This window comes from Miniopterus natalensis, chromosome 11 (genome assembly GCF_054644295.1).
Source record: "Miniopterus natalensis isolate mMinNat1 chromosome 11, mMinNat1.hap1, whole genome shotgun sequence".
In the NCBI taxonomy this organism is placed as follows: domain Eukaryota; kingdom Metazoa; phylum Chordata; class Mammalia; order Chiroptera; family Miniopteridae; genus Miniopterus; species Miniopterus natalensis.
The window spans coordinates 64,324,703-64,341,141 of NC_142091.1; positions in this window are offsets into that span (position 1 = coordinate 64,324,703).

Here is a 16,439-nt window from a genome sequence, read left to right on the forward strand (position 1 = left end):
ACTTACTTACCAGGCTAGTTGGGCACCGTCAGGTGAGCAGATCTGCCAGGCGCACGCCAGAATCTTCAACGTCTGTGCAGAGGTTTGAATGGCGTCAGCCGCTTATTCTGCACAGCTGTTCCCTGCACCGCCTCACTCTCTCAAGGCCTTGCCCTTGAGCTGGCTCAGCTGGGAAAGGGGGGATGGGCATTCCCCTGTCCCGCACAGGGAAGGGCGAGGGGCAGCTAATTATCCAGGTTCATCTCAAGGGTCAGCCAAAGATCACCTGCGCTCCATGACCTCCTCCAACCACCACCACTGGAATTATAGATAAATTCCTGCAGAGTCTCTTGAAGAAATAAGTTTGATTAAAAAAAAAGGAGTGAGATACTGCCCTGGCCGGGTGGCTCAGTTGGTCAGAGCATCATCCGCACACCAAAAGGTTGTGGGTTCGATCCCTGGTCAGGGCACATGCCTATGTTGCAGGTTTGATCCCCAGTCAGGGTGCCTAAGGGAGGCCACAGATCAGTGCTTCTCTCTCTCTCTCACCCTTCCTCTCTCTCTAAAATCAATAAAGAAAAACAAAAAAATATATATCCTTGGGTAAGAAAAAAAAAAATGAGAGAGATATAAGATGAAACTGCTCATCAGTGGCCCATTGTTCTTTACCCAGCATGCTAAGAACCTAGAGTAGGTAGAGCAATATTTATACTAAAGTTCAAGAGCGGTTTCTTGGAAGTCTGGTTTCTGTCTACACTGAAATGTCCCCTCTCACCCTGAGAAAGCTCAGTATCGGCAGCCGCCCTCGTTCTAACTGAAAGGCGGTGTGTCACAGAGAGCTGGCACACGGTGCTTGGGCATGCCAGAGAGCAGGGCGCCTGCGGGCCTCCCTTACACTGTAAGACTTGGCTCCCAGATGCTAGTGTCAGAACCCCTCCCCTCGTGAAAGTGTCCAGGTGATACGGGGGTTTTCGAAGAGTATGTTTGCATTAGGGAAAGAAAGGCAACTAAATCCATATTTTTGGAAAATTCTAAACTCCCAAAGTTGGTCTGAGGTAGTGAGTCAACAGCTACCTTTAACAGTAGATAAATGTATGGCTCTAATACTGATATGTTTTAGTTCTTGGGAGTTAACAGGGTATAAAAGGTTCCCACTAGCATCATTATGAGCAAATTCCTCTTCAAATGCTTATGTGACAATGTAAATGTTTGTGTTTCTTGTAAACACAGTCTACTTACAGCATGTCACGGTGCTTTTGTTTGCTCCTACATCACATGCTATGACGTGAGCATAACAACTGGAGCTTGGTTCAGCATTTGTTCCCTCCTTGGCTTATTGTAAAATTGGTTTACCTGTAATCCAAGTGTTCCGAATTAGCTGATTAGTCTAAACGATTACATTCTATCATTCCACCTCTGGAAGTCTTTATTAATTATGTCTTGAAATTAGCTTGGCTCTTTTATTTAAAGTGTTTTAAACAATTATTAAAAGTTGGACATTATTACGTTTCCCAAATTATTTAGCCTTCTTATATATCCAGCAGTTGCAAGCTTAAATAACTCTCACATGCGAGTTGAGCTCTTTGGATCAATTTCTACAAGAGATCTCCCGGGACATTTACAATCACGACCTCGCATCAACCCAAAGAGCACTTATTTAACCCATATCACTTAACACCTATTGCTTTATTATTTCATATACATGTCTTTGAAAGACCTCTTTTCACTGCCCAGAGACAGCCTAACACACGTCCCTCCAAACCTCAGCTCCCAGATAATTATGTTGTTGTTATTATTAATGATAATATGCTAGACATAACAACTCAGGGACTTAATGTATCAGGTCACTGATCATAGTTTTTTCTTTCAACTTCAGCCTTAAATTAAGTAACAATAGCTTGTGCATAGATTGCCTGCTAATTGTGGTGCAGTTACATCTACCTTTTCACTAATTTAAAATAATTCCTTATTCTTCTCTTATTATTGGCATGATCCATGGAGCTCGCCTCCTCTCTCGTTCCTGATACGGGACGTATGTGCAGTCACTTTTTTTTAAATCAGTCTTGATAGAGGTTTTTCAGTTTTACCGATCCTCCCAAAGAGTCAGCTTTTTATTCAATCGATTTTTTTGTCTCCTTGTCAGTTTTTTACTTCATTGATTTCTGCTCTTATCTTTTATTATTTATTTTCTTCTATTTTCTTTGGGTTTCATTTGCTCTTGTTTTTCCACTTTCTTAAAATGGAAGAATAGGCCATTGATTTGAAATCATTTCTTTCCAAGCTAGCTTTTTACCGCAATAAATGTGCCTCTCAAATATTCTTAGGCTGCATGTCACGCATTTCGACATGCGTGTTTCATTTTTATTTTCTTAAAAATAGTTTTTAATTTTGCTTTTGGTTTCTTTTGTAACCTATGGTTTATTTATAAGTGGGTGATTCAGCTTACAAATATTTGGGGATTTACCAGATTCTCTCTGTTATTATTTCTAATATTAATTAATTCCACCGTGATCAGAGAGCATTCTTTGTTTTATTTGAATCCTTTTAAATGCACAAACTTGTGTTATGGCCTAATTAGGTAAATTATCCATGTGCTGGTAAAGGTAATGCTTGATTGCTGTTGGTGGGTGGAGTGTTCTAGAAGTGTCAATTAGGAACAAGTTTGATAACGTTGTTCAGTTTGTCTACACTCTTAGCAATTTTCTATATACTTATTCTATTTTTTTAATTCTCCACTGTCATTGTGGATTAATTTATCAATTTCATCTGGTTTTGCATAGTGCATCTTGAAGCTCCGTTACTGAGTATGGAAATGTTGAAGATTTAATGTTCCCTAATGAATTAAGCCTTTATCATTATTAAATGACCCTCTTTGTCCCTGGTATTATTGGGGTTTTTTTTTATAAAAACTATTTTATCTGGTATCAGTATAACTGCTTCAGCTTTTTGTGGATTATTGTTGGACATACATCTCTTTTTGCATCCTTTTACATTTAATCTATTAGTTTTTATTTTTTGTGCAGGTCTCTTTTAGGTAAAATACAGATGTGTCTTGGTTTTTTACCCAATCTGACAATATCTAATATTTAATTAGAGATGTTTGAAGCATAAATTGACTGAGGATTTTTTTAGTCAAAGGATAAATATCCCTCACTACTAAGGCAATACCATTCTACTTTCTCTACCTGGTGCCCCAAGTTTATGGAGGTTTTCCTGCTCTAACCAGTAGGAACATAAAATATTCCCTGTCTGACGTGAGCCTTGGGGATTATTCTCCATGCCCTGTTGGTGGCTCTTTCCCCGGTATTGGCAGTTTGTTCACCCACATACTCTGGTTAATCCTCAGAGGAAGAGTCACCTGGACATTCTTCAGATGGGTCACTATCATGGATTATCACTGATCACAGATAGCTGCGCAAAGCGAGTTCTCCATCCTATAGAGATTGCTTTCAACAAATTCATCGGCTTTGCATGACGCTAGATACTGGCGAAGCAGGTTTTCTGCTTCTTGCTGTTTTTTGTTTTTCTTTTGCTGTTTTTAAGATTCTATTTTTTGGACCAATTTAAGGTTCACAGCAAAACAGAAGGGGAGCTGCAGAGATTTCCCACACGCCCTCTGCCCACACACCTGTGTGGCCTCCCATCATCAGCACCCTCACTAGGGTGGTACATTTGTTACAGCCGATGAGCTTACACAGACACATTATAATCGCCCAAGGTCCAAGGTCCGCAGCACACATGACTGTTGAACCGAAAAAGGTCTTTCTCACATGGTGCACACTTTGCAGGTTGGCAAAAGGGCACAACTCACTGTGGTCGCTCCGGGTCTCGGCTGACAACTTCACCTGTACAGGTGGTTTCACCATCAGCCCTGAATGGGCAGGAAAATATGGCAAGTAACCCTCTCTTCAAAACTTTCTGCCGAGAAGTGGCTAATGTTACATCTACTCAATTCTGTTTGTAAAGACAAGTTATATTTCCACACCTCAATTTGGAAGGGTGGGTAAGCACTATTCTATCACGCTCATGGAAAGCAGAGAGCCAGAAGTACTGAGGACATTGCTAATGATGGCCATGCCCTCTACCAAGGAATATGTATGCTCATGATGCTAATGAAACTAGAAATGTGCCCTTAGTTCATCAAATTCAGTCTGAAAGTATCACCCATGGAGTAAAATGTCAGGCCTTACACACATATAATCATGTCTATTCTGAATTTCCTTCGCTTACTTCAAATTCCAGTTGCTCAGTGATCTCCAAGTTTTCTTCCTCTAAGAAAGGGACTATACACGTGGTGGCTTACCCTAAGAAAAGTTCCAGCAGCTTTGAGAACAAATTTCTACATTTAAAAAGCTATTTCAAACTTCTAAGATGTGAAACATTTCTTTGGGAGGAAACATTTACAAGAAAACAGTATTAAAATATTTCAGGATTCTGTTGTACATTGAACTGCCTCAGAATACGCACCTAAGAGAAACTACGCACTGAATCTGGGGAATAAACATTGAAGTAGACAAAATGCCTTTAAAGGATTTTTTCTTTTCTTTCTAGTAGTGCCTCCAACTGCTAGAGTCCAGGTGTCTTTAGTTGCACTTCTCACCAAGGGAAAAAATGTATATGTGCTTGAATCCAGGAAACTAGCTATGACGGTAGGCTTGGAACTGTTGTGCACGTACAGAATGCCTTTTAAAACGTTCTAGTCTTTGGATTCCTTTTCCTCTTTAGGCCCTTCTTGGGAGGATGTTTATCTCTCACCCACTCCAGGCCTGGGGCGGAGCTCTTTCAAGGCCCTGGGGAGCAATGCATGCTTTTCCTTGGTGCTCCTTCCCATGAGGCCTTTTGGTAGCTTCTCCCCACCAAAAGAAACAGGGCAAGAATGTCATTTCACATGACATCACTTACACCTTCAGCCAAAAGAAGGGAAGTAGAAAATAAACCTCACACACGGTCTAACAATTCCAACCCCACTCATCAAGCTTTAGGGGGATTTTTCACAGGGTTTTGGCACCAAAGGGTAATAATTATAAGCAGGGGGTCCAATTTTCTTGGAAATTCTCCTAAACTTCCTCTAACTCAACAATGCAGCATAGGCTGACATGTGGCAAGAGGGGTGGGGGGCAAACTTTTGTTTTTTAGTATCAAAACTATTTAATATATTTCCAGAAAAGACAGTGCTTACAATTGAATTATGTTTCTGGCTCTTTCCCTAATAACATCAATAGCATTGTCAGGTCAGCTGATAGAAATACAGATGCTAGCATTCAACTTGAAGATTTAGGGAAAGTTGTTGGGAAGAAAATGTTTCCTCTAACTGAGGAAGGCTGAACTACATCTGTGGGCACATATACGCAAACCGTTTTATCCACCTACGTAAGCACAGACTCCTCTCCTTGGAGGCAACTGAGACCACCCACGGGGAATGGTCTCTGCTACTCCAGTCACACTTAATGCAGCCATCCCCCCTCCACTGCGGTTTCCAGAAGATTAGGAATTTATAGTCTTTTGTGCACCCCTTTCAGCTTCAGAGCCAGGGCTGGTGCAAAGATGCTGCCGTAGCTTGGATGCCTCAAGGTCCGCACTTGATCACCACACATGTGGCCCACTTGTGGTGATGGGGAGAGAGGCCTCCCCTGGATGCTGCCATTGAACCCCAGGATGTGGCTGAGGAGAGGAATTCGAGACACCTTTTATCCGCCTCTCTTTTGTCCAGATAATTAGCTAGGCAACTTTGTCCTCAGCTGAAAGATCCACGTAAACCCTAAATCCCCAAAGCTGACTCCTGTCAGATGCTTTTCTTCCAGCGTCAGTCTCTGGTACTATGGTTGCCGCTTTCCTATTATTCTTAAGGGCTAGAAGGATGGACTTTTCTCATCAAAATGTTGGTCAGTAATCCCTACTAGACGAGCGTAAGGCATTTAGAATCGGCTGGGACATGGTAGCCCAAGAGAGTCTGAGGACAACACTGCTTCTGAGGGAATTTCAGACAGAAGAGGAATCGGGAGAAGCGCCCCAGGTTACACGCATATGTGAAGCTCATGTCCTTTTGCTTTTACACTTTAAACCTCCTGTCCCCAAGAGGTATAGATAGCTTAGCTCCTGTTTGTTATAAAAAGCATCATCTATCTAACTCATAATATATTTTTATGCCAGAACAATCCATAGCTGGTTTGTTATTTTAACTTTTTTAAAAGTATGAGTATAAGCCAATTTTTTTTTTATCAATAGGACCATTGAATTAGGAGTCAATCCTCTAAGGCTTAGTAACTATGAGACATTATTTTCTCCTTTCTCTCTCTCTCTCTCTCTCTCTCTCTCTCTGTCTCTCTCTCCCTCATTTCCTTATCAAAAGCCAAAGGGTTGTAATGAACTATTTGTATCAGGCTATAGTGGGAATAAACTATTATGATGCATATAAAAGCTTTATAAATACCATTACAAACACTACTAAATGCCATTATAAATATTACTATTAATATTATGGTAAGGAATAAAATGCAAATTATTTTCATTTGCACCTTGAAATAAGCTATAAGAATAAACCTAAAGTACTTCCAATTCACTTGCAAATCTGAGGGAAATAGCCAGTAAGTTCCATAGTATATAGGCAGGGTAAGAGTTAGAAATAACATGCTACCCCACTGTATTAAGAATAACTAAGAATAGTTACTTGAACAGTTAGATGAACATTTTTTTTCAACTAACATTGGTAATCATAAAAATCAAACCAATATTTTAATAGTTCTATTTACCCCCCCCTGCAAAAAAGTTAGCTGCATTATGTCTCCGGACTTTTTTTCTGATTCCATGTGCAATAATTTGTCCATATGAGATTAGCTGAGCTCAATAGTATATCAGTGTTTACAATAGTAGATACATGTGTATAATTTAGTGATAAGTGTTGTAATAGAGTGTAACAAAGTATACATTTTACTATCAAAACAGCTTGAACAGAATTCCCTCCTGGGGGAAAGCTGACTTTGGGAAGCTGTCTTGATAAGCTGTTCAGGGAACAAAGGAAGATGCTGAAGATGTTGGGTTCCAGGAGAAACCAAGAAAATGAAAGTTAATGGAGAAACTGTGTTTTTTTATGTGTTTTGTTTTTGTTTGTTTTTTTGAGATCAGAAAAGAAATTGGTTATGCTCTTGAGAGAGGCATGGAAGGAAAGAAGAGATGATGGGTTCTGGAGGTACAGAAGAGATAGGAACCAGGCTATCTGTGGGTGGCTGCAGTTCCCCTCAGATATGGACCAGTGAAACATTAAGTACAGGGATAAATAGCATCCAGTTCATAGTTCTGAGTGCTCCTTCTCATAACTCTTCACTTAGGTGTCCTTGACTTAGAGATGCTTCATGGGAGCAAAACAAAAAAGAAGTCCTATGAGGAAGGGCCTCAGTGTCTTACCTCAGGACAGAGCAGCCCCAGTGGGAGGGGGAGACTGAAGGACACAAAGATCTAAGCTCCTGGGAAATGACAAGGCTTGGGAGTTTCATGGGAATTGAAATTTGGATGGAAAAGAGCCTCTTGAATAAATTTTAAGGGATAAAAAGTCACCAGTTGTTCTTGTTGTTTTTTCAGGTTACAAGAGATGTTCAGTTACTATGACAGCAAGCTTGGAAGGCCAGTCAAGACCAGATTTAGGTCTATGACGCAGCAGCAAGAAACATAGCATAAAATTGTGATCCAGCAAAAAAGCCCTAATGAGATGAATTTATCAAGTTGCCAGGAGTAGAGGTAGAGAACAGAGAAAAACATTTTAAATAAAAAAATAACTATAAATATTCAAAGTTGGCAAACAAAAGAGCGATAAGAGTAGATGTTCTTTATGAATGTGGGATGAAGAACAGGCCAGCAGTTATTATATCCTAAACACAGGCCATGCAGTACCAGCCATCAGCTTTTTTTTTTTTTTTTACTTGTTGAATTATGTTTATTTACATACTATAAAATTTACTATTTTGTGTAGGTTTCTATAAATTTTGGTAAATGCATAGGTTAACCACCACCATGATCAAGATATACACGTGCTTGGTCATTCCAATATTCTCCTGTGCCCACTTGCGGTGTAACCCTCCCACCACCCACACCTCTGGAAATCGCTGATTTGATCTCTATTGTCATTTCTTATAGTTGTGTCTCTTCAAAATGTCAGAACAATGGAGTTCTGCCACATGCTGTCTTTTGAATTGGGTATCTTTTACTTAGTATAATTTGAGACATCCGTATTGGTGCATATATCAATGATTTATTCCTTTTTACCACTGCGTAATATTCCATAATATGGATAAATTGTAATTTGTTTATCTACTAATCACAGGAAAGACATCTGGGTTGTTCCCACTTTGGAACATTTATGAATAATGTCACTATAAGCATTTAAGTAGAGGTTTCTGTGTGAACATACATTTTTTTATTTTTCTTGGGTAAAAGTGTAGGATTGAGATAGATGAGTAAGTTTATGTTTATCTGCATGAAATACTGTCAAATTGTCTTCCAAATGGCTGGACCATTTTATATTACTACCAGCAATTTGCAGAAGTTTGAGTTTCTCTGCACCCTCACCAAAACATGGTACTAGGTGATGATGATGATGATGTCACCACGTATTCCCAGCAATCATAAGAAGGTAGAGTCAAAGAAAGATTATCTCCTAGACCTTCAATAGGAACATGGTCCTATTGACCTTGACTTGGTACTCCAGCCTTCAGAACTGTGAGAGAATACATTTCTGTTGTTTTAAGCAAGCCATCCAGTTTGTGGCAAGTTCCCAAGGCAGCCCTGGGAAACTAAAACATCTATTAATGATGTTGAGTGTCTTTGAATATGCTTGTTTGCCCAAGAATGTCCTCTTTGATAAAATGCCTGTATAGTTCCTTTGCCTATTTTTTTTAATCAAGTTCGCTATTTTCTTATTATTGGGTTTTGATAATTCTGTACATGTTTTAGATACAATTTCTATTTCATATGTGGAATTTAAAAACATTTTCTCCCAGTCTGTGGCTTGTATTTTCATTTTCTTAATGGTGTCTTTCACAGAGCATTCATTTAAATTTTAACACAGTTGAGTTATCTTAATTTTGTTCTATAGGCAGTGACTGTGGTGACCTAAGAACTCTTGCTAATTTGCATCTTTCCTGAACATGAAGTTCACTGTGGAGCCCTGGGCTTGTGCCGGTTCAGACACAATGTCAGGGGCTCTCATTCTCTGGATGCCTCTCTCACATCCATCTCCATTCTCCAGGTGGTAGGGGCTCCTTCTATTGTGCCTCTCTCTAAAACAAGGGCTTCTTCCAAATCGTTACTGCTCTTCCTACTATGGCCACAGCTCCAACTGATGAAAATGCAGCAGGGGAAAGAAAAAGCATGTCCCCTTTCAGGATGTTTCTTCCGTTTTTGACTCTGCTCACCAATCTGCCGGCTTTTGTTTAATTTTCAGTGTCTAGTTAGTTGTGTTTTTTTTAACTTTCATTTTGTTTTGTCCAGAATTTTGGGTTGTAATCAACAAGAAAGGATGGCTGAAGTGGGCTTACTTTACCTTGGTTGCATTTTATTTTTTTTATTTTATTTTCATACTTCTGTTTATCTTAGCGGATAGCTAAGTCCACTTTGGAAAAAACATGGAGTGCTCCTGAAGGGGCACTGTGGGTGATAACATGCAAAGGTAACGTCACTAGATTGAGCACAGGGCGACACGCCAGTCTAAGGACTCTCTCCTGCTTAGCAGGTTAGAGGAAGCTATCGAGGCGTTTTCATTCAAATGCCTCAGTGTGACTGGCAGCCCTCGGAAATGGTCTCGCTGCCTTTTCCCCTTCTGTAAAGCCACTCTGAAATAGAAGGAAATCACTTCAAGTATGCTCCCACATTCTTGTTTTGGCACCAATCTCATTTTCCCAGAAGGCGTTTCTATTACTGAAAGCGGCATCCAGGCCCGGACGACCATGCATTCCCTTTCACATGCTGCATAACACAAGAAAAGAGACCCGAAAAGTCGCTGGGCCTACCTGTCGCGAACCAACAGCATTTGGGGCAACGCTGACTTTATGCTACGTGCATAGATCTCACGGATAAGCTGGCTCCATATTAACGGGTGAGGCACTATGGATAGGTAGTGATGCACGAAGCATTAGCAAAAACCAAAAGCAAACAAACACAAAGCCTTTAGATTTTCTCTTTTGCACAATTGACTCTGTAGAGCAACCCAGGTTGCTACTATCAGTGTTTCTGGTAAATAACTGGAAGATCAGACATTTTATTGGCACCTGTTCTGGGTGCCTGCCTTGGGCTGGGGTTTCTAGAAACAGACCATGAGACAAAGATTTGTATGAAGAAGTTTACTGAGTGGTACTCCTTTTTTATCGAATTTATTGGGGTGATACTGGTTTACGCAACCATACAGGTTTCAAATGCACAACTCAGCATCATCCGCACACTACATCACGTGTACATCGCCCAAAGCAAAGTCTCTTTCCACCCCCGTTTGTCCCCAGTTTACCTGCCTTCGCCTACCCCCACCCCCTTTCCCTCTGGCTAGCACCACACTGTTCACACTATTGTCTGTGTCTATGTGATATACATGTGGGATTTTTTTTTTTTTTTTTGCTTAATCCCTTCACCTTCTTTCACCCAGCCCCCCACCCAGCCCCTCCGACAGCTGCCAGCCTGCTCCCCCTAACCATGTACTGCCAGGTACTCTTGAGCAACACCCATGATGAGCGACAGAAGCAGGACTGGTCGGAGGGAGAAACTAAGCAGGAATCTGATTTCAACAAGACCCCCTGCTGCTTTTTCAGGAAATTCTGGAGCTGAGGCAGGTTTCAGAGATGCCCCAAATTCAGGCAAGCGGTGGGCATTCATATTTCCTCACCAACTAGTCAGAGAAAAAGGGTGGGAGCTTCACGTGACCTCTGGCAAGGAAGCTTTCTTTGGTAGAGAAAACGCCCCAGTGGAGCTCAGCTGAGAGCGTAAGAAGCAGCATTGCAAACAGCCAGGAAAGTGGACACTCAGTCCTAGGGGGTCTGGTGCTGGACCACAGCACCCGTCAAGGAGCCTAAATCAACCTGGTTTCTCATCTGCAAAATGGAGGTAACAGCTCAGCTCTACTCCTAGGGGGTAGAGTGGTCCACTATTCTGAAGGAGGAGCACCCCCTAAATAAACCACACTATGAGTTGGGCTCAGGGATGTATTCATATTTGTATTCGAGCCATATTGTCTCACATGAAAGTAATTTCTCAAACACAATGGTAACTATTGTCCTTATGTTTTACTTGGTTACCTGCAGATAGGTATGAGTGACTGGGAAACTTGACATTAATATCGTCCAGGGAACTGGGGGAAAGGGCACCTCACGCCTTTCCGAATAATTTCCAGACAGAAGAGTCTCTTTCTAAAATGCATGGTCTTGCTGTTAATTCTTCCTGCTGCAGTTCTTGGTATCAAACCCCAAGAGAGATTTCAGCTCAGAATCAGCAAGGCTTTCGTGCGTGTTGTTTTCTTTTTGTTTGTTTGTTTCCCCTACAAGTTGGTTTTTGCCTCCTTCGTGATCCCTGGTTTGTATATTCCTTGTACTTTTAAAAGGAGGGAAAATGAAGCAGAGTGGCGTGTTCTGGCATGTTCTTTTTAAATTAAAAGGAGAATGAGTTGTGAGTTTAAAATAGAAAATGTAATTGCAACACATGCAGATATCCCCATGCTGGGAAGACAATTCTATTGTATTTTTCAAGCATTAAGAGAGGGAGACACAGAGAGAAAGACAGAGAGAGACAGAGAAACAGAGAGATAGAGAGAGAGAGAGAGAGAGAGAGAGAGGGGAAAATAAAATTAAGGCATATTGGAATGAACACAACACAACCGGGCCCTTGGCAACTAGACAGACATTCCTGCCAGTGTGCAGCTGAGCACAAAGGGCCTACTTTTGCCGATCCTCACGTGTCATGGAGACCTCTAAATATGATATTTTAAATCAGATTGACTCATACTGCAATTTTTGTTTCACAAGTGAGTCAATACAGTCTGATGCATACTGCTACCTTTTTTCAGAGGTATTTTTAATTTCTGTTCGATAGACTCAGGCATGTTTATTTTTTGCTTCATTATTTTGGGGTGAAATGGTAACTGGGTGTACTTGAGTGTGCTTCCGTGTGAGTGTGTGTGTGATTCTAGGAGAGACTAGAATAGAAAAGTTCATGGCTGCATGCGCCCCCTTTATTTGACAGCAGAGACTGGGGGTGTTGTTTCTTCTATCTAACTCCCTGACTCATTTCCAACAGGCCTCTATTGCAACAATTGTCACAGCAACAATATTTTCTGTATAGCAAAGAGATTTCCCAATTCACCTATTTCAAGAAAGTCTGATTTCTAGGCCAACAAAAAAACCAGTGCAATCTCCTGGCTGGCTTCAATAGAATCATGGACAAGTATAATTTAACAATACGTATAATCTAGAAAAGACTACTTTACCTGGACTCAGTGTCCCTGCGGCTAAACAACTCATCCACCTTGGTTCCTTACTCCCTTCACCCATGGAGCACTGCATGTGTAGACATTCATTGTTTTGCCTACTCAAAATAGACCCTCTTCCATCTAAAGCAGCACTCTGATATCCCTTTGGTGAAGCATCCCTCCCTCATCTCAGTCCTTCAGATACCCTGACTTTAACCATGGTTCCAAGGGAGCATATAATCATGCCTAGACCCAAAAAAGATATATCATTTACTTCTCAGGTCTAAGATATCCAATGGCATTAATTCTAGGCCTTTTATTAGAATTATTGGGCAGAGAGGTTCTGTTTTCATTGGAGTAGCTGAGCTTGTAAGGTAGTGGTCAGATGTTGATGGCCGTCTTAATATCTTAATGCAGCAAGGAAAGGGGCTGCCTGAATTCGAATTGAGAAAGAGGGAAAGCAGAGATGGAAACAGACCAAGTTCTGTGACACTGAGTACCTGGACACAGCCATACTCAAAGAAAATTCTATGGCCACGTGTTTCACTTATGGGAGCTCATCAATTCCATCCTTTGGCTTAAGGCAAAGTGAGGTGCCTTTTATTTTTTTCTACTTCAAATTGAAAAAGTCCTGATGAATTCAGCTTCTGTTTGATATATATTCATTATTCACTTAAAACTGTTTAGAGTCTGGAGGAGCTCTGCTTTCATGTCATCTCTGGCCTTTCCCTGCTGTCTCACTAACTCCCCACAGGAGAGAAAGAGCTGTTTAACCTGTTGGTCATCTGGAGGAGCACTGTGCCGGGTACTGTTTCCTCTCACTTGAGGGCAAGCCTGCTCTGAGAGAGCTGGTGTTCTCTATCTGGACGATACGATAAGTTTAGCAGGAAAGGCCCTCTCTACATATGGTGAGTTTAAATTTTTCCTTTGCTCTCTTTGATCGGAAGATGGGATAAGGCTGTCTATTCTTGGACTTAGGAGGCTGGGAGTGTCTAACAGTATAAACTGCATGCTCTAATATAAACATGGTAAGGGAGAAGGTGACATTTAGCTCTCTACCTAGCTTATTTTGTGTTTACCCCTAATAGAATCTAAACCCAGGAAGGTAATAGGAGTGTTACCGATTGCTCCCCACCAAATCCCAACAAGGTGATATGGATGAAGGCATTTAAATGAAGAAAGCCATTGAATGATTAGGGGATACCAAAGAGTTTGTTGTGCCTGGAATACAAGATACAAGTGGGAGAGTGGAGGAATTGAAGCTAGGCCTATAGGCAGGAATCAAACTGTAAGGGACCTCTGAGATATCGAAGGCATTGGAACTCTATTGCATATGCAGTGTAGAGCCACTGAAGAAAATTAAACAGGAGCAGTTAGATTTTTTTCCAAAGAAGACACATTGGCATGAGTGTGCAAAATAAAATGGAGGGTGAAGGAGAAAAGACAGAGAAAAACAGTAGAACGAGCTAGTAGGCACCACCATAGACCTAGCACCTAGCTTAATGCCTGACATCCCACTGGCCTCTGTGTGCGTGTACGTGTGTGCGTGTGTGTGTGTATAATATTCAGTAAAAGAATGAATTATGCAGATAACAAAGAATGAGAGAAAAATAGTATATAGCAGAAAGTTTAGCATAGATTTGGATTGTAAATCCCTAAGTTTAAGAGTTCTGGATTTCACATTTGCTAGTTCACAGGTCATAGTTGAAACAATAGGCACGGGTTAGATTTTGTTATTCAGCTAATATTTATTGAGGTCTGTTGACATGCCAAGTACCATTCTGGATGTTGGATCTCGTTTTAGGATCTAGGTCATGGACTTCTATCATTTACTAGGCAAGCATGGAAAGAGGAGAACATAGTAAAGGCTGAGCTAGAATGACCAGAGAACCAATAGAAAGTGCTGTGGAGAATGGTGATTTGAAAGTACAGGGAGGAAAAGTTTCAAGAAGGAGGGGTCATTAAGAGCATCGAAGAGCCCGGCCGGGTGTGGCTCAGCAGTTGAGCATCGGCCTAGGATCCAGGCGATCAGGGTTCGATTCCCGGTCAGGGCACATGGCCGGGTTGTGGGCTGCAGCCGATCAATGACTCTCTCATCATTGATGTTTCTATCTCTCCCTCTCCTTTTCTCTCTCTCTGAAATCAATAAAGATATATTAAAAAAAAAAAAATTCTAAAAAAAAAAGAGCATCAATGATCACAAAGGCATTAATAACTTAGTAAATAAAATCTGTCCTTTGGACTGGTCAGGAAGTCAACGATGTTCCAAATTAGAGTGGCAGAATTATGGAAAAAGGGCAGGGGAACATGAAGAAACAACAAAAGTTTGTTGTTTAAAAGGGGGGAATATTTCAAAGCAATAATAGCCATAAAAAAGAATGAATTCTCACCATTTGCAATGAGAGCATGGGTGGACCTAGATAGTATTATACTAAGCGAATTAAGTCAGATGGAAAAAGACAAATAGCAAATGATTTTACTTTTATGTGGAATCTAAAGAGCAAAATAAATGAACAAAGAAAATAGAAACAGACTTATAGATACAGAGATCAGACTGATGGATGGCAGACAGTATGGCGGTTGGGAATCTGGGTGAAAGGTGAAGGGATTAAGAAGCACAAATTGGTAGTCACAAAACAGTCACAGGAGTGCCAAGTACAGCACAGCTAACATAGTCAATAATACTCTAATAACTATGCACGGTGCCAAGTGGGTACTTGAAATATCAGGGGACCGCTTTGTAAAGTATATGATTGTCTAACCACTTTACTGCACACCTGAAACTATAAATAATAGTGAATGTCAACTGTAATTGAAAAATAAAAAATTAATTAAAGGGGGTATATTTCTTCCGAGCCTTGACATTTCAATAGAAGTTCACTTGCAAAGAAGAGGGGAAGACAATCCAAGCCAAGTATAGCTGCAGCCAAGTTAGGAGAAATTGCTTAAGGATCTAGGAGTTCTATACATGTAGGTTTCATTTAAAGATCGAAGATGTGACAGACCTGTCCCCCTACCTAGAAAGTAGTTGAGGAATGCTGGGGCCAAATGAAGTGGGGATCTGCGTGCCCCATTTTGCTTACCTGTGAAATGATGTGCTTGTGAAGGTTGAGCTGATGCATGGAAAGCTCTCAGGAAACCGCCTGAGATACAGTAAGTTTTCTAGACGTGTTAGTTGCTGTTGTTATTATTGTTACACCCAGAAGCTCCCCTTTAGCCACCTGAGTGATACCCATTTCTAAAGTAAGCAACCATATTGTTTTTTACTTTAATTGTATGTTACAAAAGATAGAAGGTATACATCTTATAAAAACTGAGGTGCTATGACATGACTCATGTCATTTTTTAAGAATATAATTACATCTAAGAATGGCATTAATGGTTGCATTTTTTAAACAATTCTCAACATTTAAGGAAAATGTAAGTCCTAATACAAAAAGGCAGAATTATATAATAAGCCAGAATGAATGTAATTAACATAGGGCCTTTTCGACTGTACCCTAAGCATTACAGATTGTAACTATAAAACCTGTAATTTTTCTATTTTACATTTCATTAATTCAGAGAGAGACAGATTGTGGGGGCAGAATGAATAATGGGTCTGACATGAATCTAATTGACATGTGTTGTTATTTGGGGGACTAAAAGAAAAATAGTATAAATCATTTTAAATGGTTTCTGTTGGCAGTGTATCCTTAGCTGGCAAGCCCCGTGTCTGCAGTCAACTAGCTCTGTAACCTTGAGAAAGTTACACTACTTCTCTGGCCTTAATAGGAAGTTTGAGACATTGGACTATCACTTTATCAAATCTCCTTCAGACACCATTTTTAAAAATTCCAAAAAGCGGTGCTCATTACCAGTCCACTGATAACTCCAGCCACTTTTTCTGTCTGAAGACCAGGGACAAAACCACACCAAGTGGCATCTGATCCAGCTAAAATATACAGGGTAGCTCATTGAGTGCTTAATATAGAAGGATTTTAGTAACACCAGGAGCACCTGACACTTTCTATGCCATTTGAAA